A 10,151-nucleotide genomic window follows, 5' to 3' on the forward strand; every position below is an offset into this window, starting at 1 on the left:
AGAGACAAAGAAAGTTAAGCAAAATGAGACAGAGGGACTGCTCTCAAATGAAAGAGTAAGAGAAAACCCCTGAAAAATAGATAATGAAACAGAAATACACAATTTATCATCAGATAAAGAATTCAAAGCATTAGTAATAGAATGCTAAATAAATTACAGAAAAGATTGATGAACATAGCGAGAATTTTAACAAGGAGCTAGAAAATACAAAGAAGAACCAGTCAGAACTAAAGAATACAATAACTAAAATAAAAAACACACTAGAAGGTATTAATAGCAGACTAAGTGATACAGAAGAATGCATAAGTGACCTGGAAAAGAGAATAATGAAAATCACCCAATCAGAATAGCAAAAGAAAAACAAATTAAAAAATAAAAACAGTTTAAGCAATCTCTGGGATAATAGCAAACACCAACATTTGCATTATAGAAGTCCCAGAAGGAGAAGAGAAAGAAAAGGTGATCGAACATGTATTTGATGGAATTATGGCTGAAAACTTCCCATATCTGAAGAATGACATATATATATCCAGGTACAGGAAGCACAGAGGTTCCCAAACAAGATGAACACAAACAGACCCACAGCAAGATATGTCACAATTAGAATGGCAAAAGTTAAAGATAAAAAGAGAATTCTAAGGCAGCAAGAGAAAAACAAAGAGTCATATACAAGGGACCCCCCATAAGGCTATAAGGACCCCCCCATAAAAGCTGATTTTTCTGCAGACACTTTGGAGGACTGAAGGGACTGGCATGATAAATATATTCAAAGTGGGACTTCCCTGGTGGCGCAGTGGTTAAGAATCCACCTGCCAATTCAGGGGACATGGGTTCGAGCCCTGGTCTGGGAAGATCCCACATGCCACAGAGCAACTAAGCCCGTGTGCCACAACTTCTGAGGCCATGTGCCACAACTACTGAAGCCCACGTGCCTAGAGCCCATGTTCTGCAACAAGAAGCCATCTCAATGAGAAGCCCACGCACCTCAACGAAGAGTAGCCCCCACTCGCTGCAATTAGAGAAAGCCTGCATGCAGCAACAAAGACCCAATACAGCCCCCCAAAAATTAAATAAATAAAAGAATGAGCATCTTAAAAAAAAAGAAAATAAATCTGCCACCTATAATATAAAAAATATATATGTGTATATATATATATTCAAAGTGCTAAAGGGAAGAAAATACAATCCAGGATACTCTACCCATCAGGACTATCATTTAGCACTGAAGGATGATATAAAACTTCTCAGACAAGCAAAAACTAAAAGAGGTCATTAATACTAAACCTACCCTAAAAGAAATGTTAAGGGTCTTCTCTAAGTGGAAAAGAAAAGGCTATAACAAGAAGTGAGAATCTAAAGGAAAGGGAAAATCTCACCAGGAAAAGCAAATAAATAGTAAGGGCTAGGATCAACCACTAAAATAAGCTAGTATGAAAATTAAAAGACAAAAATTGTAACAGCAACTATAACTACAATAAACAATGAAGGGATAAACATGAAGATGTAAAGTATGACAGTAAAAATACAAAACGTGGGGGAGGGGAGTAAAAAATGTAGATCTTTTAGAATGTGCTTGAACTTAAAGTACATATAGTTATTATAAGTCAACTTATAGGAACCCCATGGTCGCCACAAATCAAAAACCTACAATAGATACACAAAACTAGAAAAGAACAAAAGTCTACTACTAATTAAAATCATCAAACCACAAGGGAAGAAACAAAAAGAAAAAGAAATGAAGAGAGAAGAACTACAAAAACAACTTGAAAACAAGTAATAAAATGGCAGTAAGTACATAGCTTTCAATAATCACTTTAAACATCAATGGACTAAAGGCTCCAATCAAAAGCCATAAGGTGGCTGACTGGATACAAAACAAATCTATCAGGCCTTCTCTGGTGGTACAGTGGTTAAGAATCCACCTGCCAATGCAGGGGATATGGGTTCGAGCCCTGGTCGGGGAAGATCCCACATACTGCAGAGCAACTAAGCCCGTGTGCCACAACTACTGAGCCTGTGCTCTAGAGCCTGCGAGCCACAAATACTGAGCCTGCATGCCACAACTACTGAAGCCCATGCACCTAGGGCCTGTGCTCTGCAATAAAGAGAAGCCACCATAATGAGAAGCCCGCACACTGCAATGAAGAGTAGCCCCCACTCGCCACAACTAGAGAAAGCCCACACAAAACAATGAAGACCCAATGCAGCCAAAAATAAATAAATGTATTAAAAAAAAAAAAACAAAACAAACCTATCTATATGTTGCCTACAAGAGACACTTAGGAGCTAAAGACACACACAGACTGAAAGTGAGATGGAAAAAGATAGGCAAACAGAAATGACATGAAAGAGGGGGTAGCAATGCTCATATCAGACAAAATAGACTTTAAAACAACATCTATAACAAAAGACAAAGAAGGGCATTATATAGTGATTAAAAGGAGCAGTACAAGAAGAGGATTTTATACTTGTTAACATATATGCACCCAATACAGGAGCAACTAAATATATAAAGCAAATATTATTGGACATGAAGGGAGAAACTGCCAAAAATACAATATAGTAGGGTACTTTAATACTCCACTTACATCAACAGACAGATCATCCAGACATAGAATCATTAAGGCAACAGTGACCTTAATTAATAAAATAGATTGGGGCTTCCCTGGTGGCGCAGTGGTTGAGAGTCCGCCTGCCGATGCAGGGGACACGGGTTCGTGCCCCGATCCCGGAAGATCCCACATGCCGCGGAGCGGCTGGGCCCGCGAGCCATGGCCGCGGAGCCTGTGTGTCCGGAGCCTGTGCTCCGCAACGGGAGAGGCCACAGCAGTGAGAGGCCCGCGTACAGCAAAAAAAATAAAATAAAATAAAAAATAAAATAGATTGGTTGGACTTAATAGATATCTACAGGATGTCCCATCCCCAAACAGCAGAATACACATTCTTACCAAGTACACGTGTAATGTTCTCCAGGGTAAATAACATGAAAGACTACAAAACAAGTCTCCACAAATTTAAGAGGCTAAAAATTATATCAAGCATTTTTCTGACCACAACAGTATGAAATTTGATATTAATTACAGAAAGAAAAATGATAAAAGCGCAAACATACGGAGACTAAAAAGCATGCTACTAAAAAACAAATGGGTCAATGAATAAATAAAAAAGGAAATCAGAAAACACCTCAACAAATGAAAATAAAACCACAACTTTCCAAAATCTATGGGATGAAGCAAAAGCAGTTCTAAGAGGGAAGTTTATAGAGATACAGGTATACCTCAGGAAACAAGAAAACTCTCAAATAAACAACCTAACCTACTATCTAAAGGAATTAGAAAAATAAGAACAAACAAATCCCAAAGTCAGCAGAAGGAAGGAAATAATAAAGATCAGAGAGAAAATCAATAAAATGGATACCCACCCCCTCAAAGTAGAAAAGATCAATGAAACCAAGAGCAGGTTTTATCTGAAAGGAAAAACAAAATTGATAAGGCTTTAGCCAAGCTCATCAAAATGAAAAGGGAAAGGACCCAAATAAATAGAATAAGAATTGAAAGAGGAGAAATAACAAGCGATATAAATATTAGATACTCATAAGAGAATACTATGAAAAGTTATATGCCAAAAAATTGGACAACACAGAAGAATAAATAAATTTCTAGAAACACACAGTCTTTCAGGACTGAATCAGGAAGAAACAGACAATCTGAAAAGACCAATCACTGGTAGAGAAATTGAATTTTTAAAAAAAGCCCAAGCAAGTAAAAGTCCAGAACTAGATGGCTTCACAGGGGAATGCTACCAAACATATAAAGAAGAGCTAATACCTATCTTTCTCAAACTATTCAAAAAAACTAAAGACAATGGAACACTCCAAATTCATTCTACAAGTCCACCATTACCCTGATACCAAAACCATACAAAGACGTTACAAAAAAAAGAAATTACAGGTCAATATCTTTGACAAAAACAAATGAAATTTCCTCAACAAAATATTAGCAAATTGAATTCAACAATACATAAAAAGGATCAGATAACATGATCAAGTGGGGTTTATTCCAGAGACACAAGAATGGATCAATATTCTCAAATCAATCAATGTGATACACCACATTAACAAAAGAATGCATAAAAATCACATGATCATCTCAATAGACACAGAAAAAGTATCTGACAAAATTCAACATCCACTCATGATAAAAACTGTCATCAAAGTTGGTACAGAGGGAACATAACTCAATGTAATAAAGGCCATTTATGACAAACCCACAGCTAACATAATACTCAATGGTGAAAAGCTGAAAGCCTTTTCTCTAAAATCAGGAACAAGAAAAGGATACCCACTCTTGCCACTTCTATTTAACATAGTATTGGAAGAATTAGCCACAGCAATCAGACAAGAAAAAGGAATACAGGGCATCCAAATTTGAAAGGAAGTAGTACAACTGTAACTATTCGCAGATGACATGATATTATATCTAGAAAACCCTAAAGTCTCCACCCCAAAACTACTAGGACTAATAAATGAATTTAGTGAAGTTACAGAATACAATATAAACATACAGGAATCTGTTGCTTCTCTATACACTAACAATGAATTATCAGAAAGAGAATGCAAGAAAAAAATCACATTTAAAATCACATCAAAAATACTAAAATACCTAGGAATAAACTTAACCAAGGCGGTGAAAAACTTACACTCTGAAAACTATAAAACATTGATGAAGAAAATTGAAGATGATACAAAGAAATGGAAAGATATCCCATGTTCTTGGATTGGAAGAATTAATACTGTTAAAATATACATACTATCCAAAGCAATCTACAGATTTAATTCAATCCCTATCAAACCACCCACAACAATTTTTCACAAAACCAGAACAAATAATCCTAAAATTTGTATGGAACCAAAAAAGACCCAAATTACCAAAGTAATCCTGAGAAAAAAGAAAAAAACTGGAGGTATCACATTCCCTGATTTCAGATTATACTACAAAGTTACAGTAATCAAAACAGCTTGGTATTAGCACAAAAACAGATATATAAATCAGTGGAACAGAATAAAAAGCCCAGAAATAAGTCCAGGCACCTATGATCAATAAATCGATGAAAAAGGAGGCAAGAATATACAATGGAGAAATGATAGTCCCTTCAATAAGTGGTGCTGGGAAAACCAGACAGCTACATGTAAAAGAATAAAATGTGCACATTTCTTCACACCACATACAAAAATAAACTCAAAATGGATTAACAATCTAAATATAAGACCTAAAACCATAAAACTCTTAGGAGAGAACGTAGAGAGAACACCCTTTGACATAAATTTTAGCACTAATTTTTTGGATCTGTCTCCTCAGGCAAAGGAAACAAAAACAAAAATAAACAAATGGGACCTAATTAAACTTAAAGCTTTTGCACAGCAAAGGAAACCATTAACAAAGCAAAGGACAATCTGCTGAATGGGAGAAAGTATTTGCAAATGATAGGACCAGTAAAGGGTTAATATCCAAAATATATATACAGCTCATACAATTCAATATCAAAAAAACAAAACCAAAACCAAAACAAACAACCTGATTTATAAAATGGGCAGAAGACCTCACTAGAAATTTTTTCAAAGGATTCAGAAAGATGCTCAACATTGCTAACTACTACAGAAATGAAAATCAAAACCATAGTAAGATGTCACCTCACAACTGTCAGAGTAGCTATTATCAAAAAGTGTACAAATAACAAATGTTGGAGAGGATGAAGTGAAAAGGGAACCCTTGTACACTCTTGGTGGAATGTAAATTGGTGCAGCCACTATTGAAAACAAGTACGCAGGTTCCTCTAAAAACTAAAAATAGAACTACACTATGATCCAGCAATTCCACTCCTGGGTATATATCCAGAAAAAAAAATGAAAACACTAATTTGAAAAGATAGGGCTTCCCTGGTGGTGCAGTGGTTAAGATCCTCCTGCCAATGCAGGGGACATGGGTTCAAGCCCTGGTCCGGGAAGATCCCACATGCTGCGGAGCAACTAAGTCTGTGCACCACAACTACTGAGCCTGTGCTCTGGAGCCCGCGAGCCACAACTACCGAGCCCACATGCCACAACTACTGAAGCCCGCGCGCCTAGAGTGCATGCTCCACAACAAGAGAAGCCACTGCAATAAGAAGCCTGTGCACCGCAACGAAGAGTAGCCCCTGCTCACAACTAGAGAAAGCCCGTGCACAGCAACGAAGACCCAATGCAGCCAAAAATAAATAAATAAAATACATAAATAAAATAAATAAATTTATATTAAAGAAAGAAAAGATACATGCATCCCAGTGTTCATAGAAGCATTAGTTACAATAGCCAAGATACGGAAGCAACCCAAGTGTCCATCAACATACGAATAGATAAAGAATGTTTGGTGTCTATAGACACAATAGAATATTAGCCATAAAAAGAACAAAATTCTTCCATTTGCAATGATGTGTACAGACCTAGAGAGTCTGTACACATAACTTTAAATGGAGTATAATCTATAAAAACATTGAATGACTATGTCGTACAACTATAATATTCTAAATCAGCTATACTTCATTAAAAAAAGATAAATAAGTACTAGTGATGTAATGTACAACATGATAAACATAATTAACACTGCTGTAGGTTATATATGAAAGTTTTTAAGAGAGTAAGTCCTAAGATTGAACATCATAAGGAAAAATATATTTTTCTTTTTCTTTAATTTTGTATTTATATGAGATAACAGATGTTCACCTAACTTATTGTGATAATCATTTCATGATATATGTAAGTCAAATCATTATGCTGTACACCTGAAACTTATACAGTGCTGTATGTCAATTACATCTCAGTAAAACTGGAAGAAAAAAAGCCCAATTTAATATTTTAAAACAATAAAATTTATTTAGACAAATGATTTTTCACAAGTATTTTCAAGCCTGATTTGTGTAGATAACTTCTTAGACTTATCAATTTATATCCAACTATTCCAGTGAAATATGACTAGAGCATGCTTATTCATTCTATTGAAAATTTTATTTCTGTTTGGATCCATTTTCAAATCTAAAAATGTTAAAACTTTTAAACATCTGCATTTATTTAATATGCTGTGTTTATAATGCAATACTAAATGAAAACATAACTAAACTATATTTTCCAAATTTTCTACAATAATCAGAAAAAGATTATAAATAATTAATTCCATGGGAAAATCTTAGAGTATTTCTAACTGGCAAATTTGACCTATAGTTAATCCTAACTTAGCATACCATGTACACCAGAAGCTGGGAAATGCAGCTCATGTTCTTCTAAACCTCAGCCACAGTTGAAAAACTGACATCCATATACCTTTCAAGCAAGTGAGTATTCCCTAAAAGCAATTTTTAAAAGGGAAGGAAAATGTTATCTCTTCCTCATAAGCACCGTCTTCTCTATTGGGTCTCATATTTTCCTCCTTTGCTTGCAAATTTCCAAGGTGGGGAACAAAGTCAGCATTTATACTTTGAAATTTTCCCTGGATCAGATCAAAAGGCATCTGAATTCTATATTTTGAGGAACAAAAGAATACAGAGGATAGTTGATATAGGGCAAAGATATGTAGGAGGGGATCAAAATGTCAGCTTTCTTTCTTATGAAATATAAATGAATCACTAGAACATTCCTCACTTTATTTCAGGTAACTGGGGTATAATTTATGGAAAGCTGAAAGCTGAAACAAAATTTATTTAATTTTGTTTAGCGAAGACTGATAACAGTGTGAGAGAAGTAGCTCTTGCCATTTGATCCTAGTTCCTGGAGAGCTATGGTTAAGATTTTTTTTCTACTTACTCAGTCTATAATTTAATATGATTATTTGTAAATGGGGCCGTAAATTTATTACATTAAAATGGCAGGTAGTGGTGTGAAACAGAATGAAGCATGAGATGGAGGAATCTGGGCAGCAGAACTGTATCTTTGTTGCGCAAAGGATACGATTATAATTTCTTTTTCTTGGCTTTTTTTGATTGGGCTAGAGTAGCTGTAAGATGAGTGGCTCTGATAACCAAGCAGATAACAGAAAATACACTAGAAAAAAAGCCTCCAATGATATTATAGGGCTCTGGAAACATGATTTTAATAGTCTGCATGCCTCTAGAGGTAGGAAGAGATGTTACTGCTTCTCAAAAAGAAAAACAAAAATAAAAATTCTATTTCTTGTGAGAAAGTGTTAGAAGTAATCATTAAAAAAAAAAAGCAAAGAAACAGAACTCACTTTCTATTTTGTACTAATATTGCTCCCTAAATATAAAAATAAGATAGCATCGAAAAACAACTATAACTGTAAGGCTGTTAGGGATAGCTGAACTGACATGTCAGAATGCTTTTCTTATTTCTTTAAAAATAAAACTTGAATGCTGAAGTGAAATGTTTTCTTTAAATTATGACCTACTTTAAATATATATATAATACCCAGGTATTTGTTACCCAACTTTATCAAATCTCAACATTTCCCCTACTTGTTTTAGAATTTTTTATAAGTGGAAAGAAACAGTTGAAGTTTCCTTTGTCTCCCTTTCCACCCTCCACAGAAATAACATGATCATGAGTTTGATATTTATTTCCCAGAATTTTTTTTATAATTTTATAAATAAATAACTATTCATAAACAACTTCTTGTTTCTCATGTTTCTAAACATTATATAAATTGTTAAATAATGTAACACCATAAAAACCACACTTACTTATCCATTCACCTACCATTAGAACATTTAGGTTGTTTCCAAATTTTTGTTTTTACAAAAGATGGTACGTCTTTGATATTTATCTAGAAGTGAAATTGCTGGGTAGTAGAAGGTGAGCATTGTGAAGCTTCCTTGCTTTTGACAAGTTGCCCTAGGGAATAATGACAAATTTACATTCTACCAGGAGTGTATAGGAGTTACAGTTTCTTCACATTATCACAAAACTTAGAGTTAACAGATTTTTAAACTTTCACCACTGGAACACGTGACTTTCTGTGGTTTTAATTTGCATTCCCCTAATAACAGTGAATTTAAACAGCTTTTCCTATGTTTATTGGCCACTCAGGTTTCCTATACTGCAGATTGACAATTTTTTTTTTTTTTTTTTTTTGTGGTACGCAGGCCTCTCACTGTTGTGGCCTCTCCCATTGTGGAGCACAGGCTTCAGATGCACAGGCTCAGCAGCCATGGCTCATGGGCCCAGCCGCTCCGTGGCATGTGGGATCTTCCCGGACCAGGGCATGAACCTGTGTCCCCTGCATCGGCAGGCAGACGCTCAACCACTGCACCACCAGGGAAGACCTAGATTGACATTTTTATATTTGATTATTTATTTTTAAAAATTTATCTGGGATTAGGAACCAAGATGGTGGAGTAGAAGGACGTGCTCTCACTCCCTCTTGTGAGAAAACCAGAATCACAACTAGCTGCTGGACAATCATCGACAGGAAGGCACTGGAACTCACCAAAAAAGACACCCCACATCCAAAGACAAAGGAGAAGCCAAAATGAGATGGTAGGAGGGGCGCAATCACAGTAAAATCAAATCCCATAACTGCTGGGTGGGTGACTCACAGACTGGAGAACACTTATACCACAGAAGTCCACCCACTGGGGTGAAAGTTCTGATGCCCATGTCAGGTTCCCAACCTGGGGGTGTGGCAACAGGAGGAAGAATTCCTAGAGAATCAGACTTTGAAGGCTAGTGGGATTTGATTGCAGGATTTTGACAGGACTGGGGGAAACAGAGATTCCAGTCTTGGAGGGCACACACAAAGTAGTGTGCGCATCAGGACACAGGGGAAGGAGCAGTGACTCCAGGGGAGACTGAACCAGACCTACCTGCTAGTGTTGGAGGGTCTCCTGCAGAGGCGGGGGTGGCTGTGGCTCACTGTGGGGACAAGCACACTGGCAGCAGAGGTTCTGGGAAGTAGTCCTTGACATGAGCCCTGCCAGAGTCTGCCATTAGCCCCACCAACGAGCCTGGGTGTCTCCAGTGTTGGGTTGCCTCAGGCCAAACAACCAACAGGGAGGGAACCCAGCCCCAACCATCAGCAGAGAAGAGGATTAAAGTTTTACTGAGCTCTGCCCACCAGAGCAACAGTCAGCTCTACCCACCACCAGTCCCTCCCATCAGGAAACTTGCA

The sequence above is a fragment of the Mesoplodon densirostris genome, chromosome 3 (assembly GCF_025265405.1).
Source record: "Mesoplodon densirostris isolate mMesDen1 chromosome 3, mMesDen1 primary haplotype, whole genome shotgun sequence".
In the NCBI taxonomy this organism is placed as follows: domain Eukaryota; kingdom Metazoa; phylum Chordata; class Mammalia; order Artiodactyla; family Ziphiidae; genus Mesoplodon; species Mesoplodon densirostris.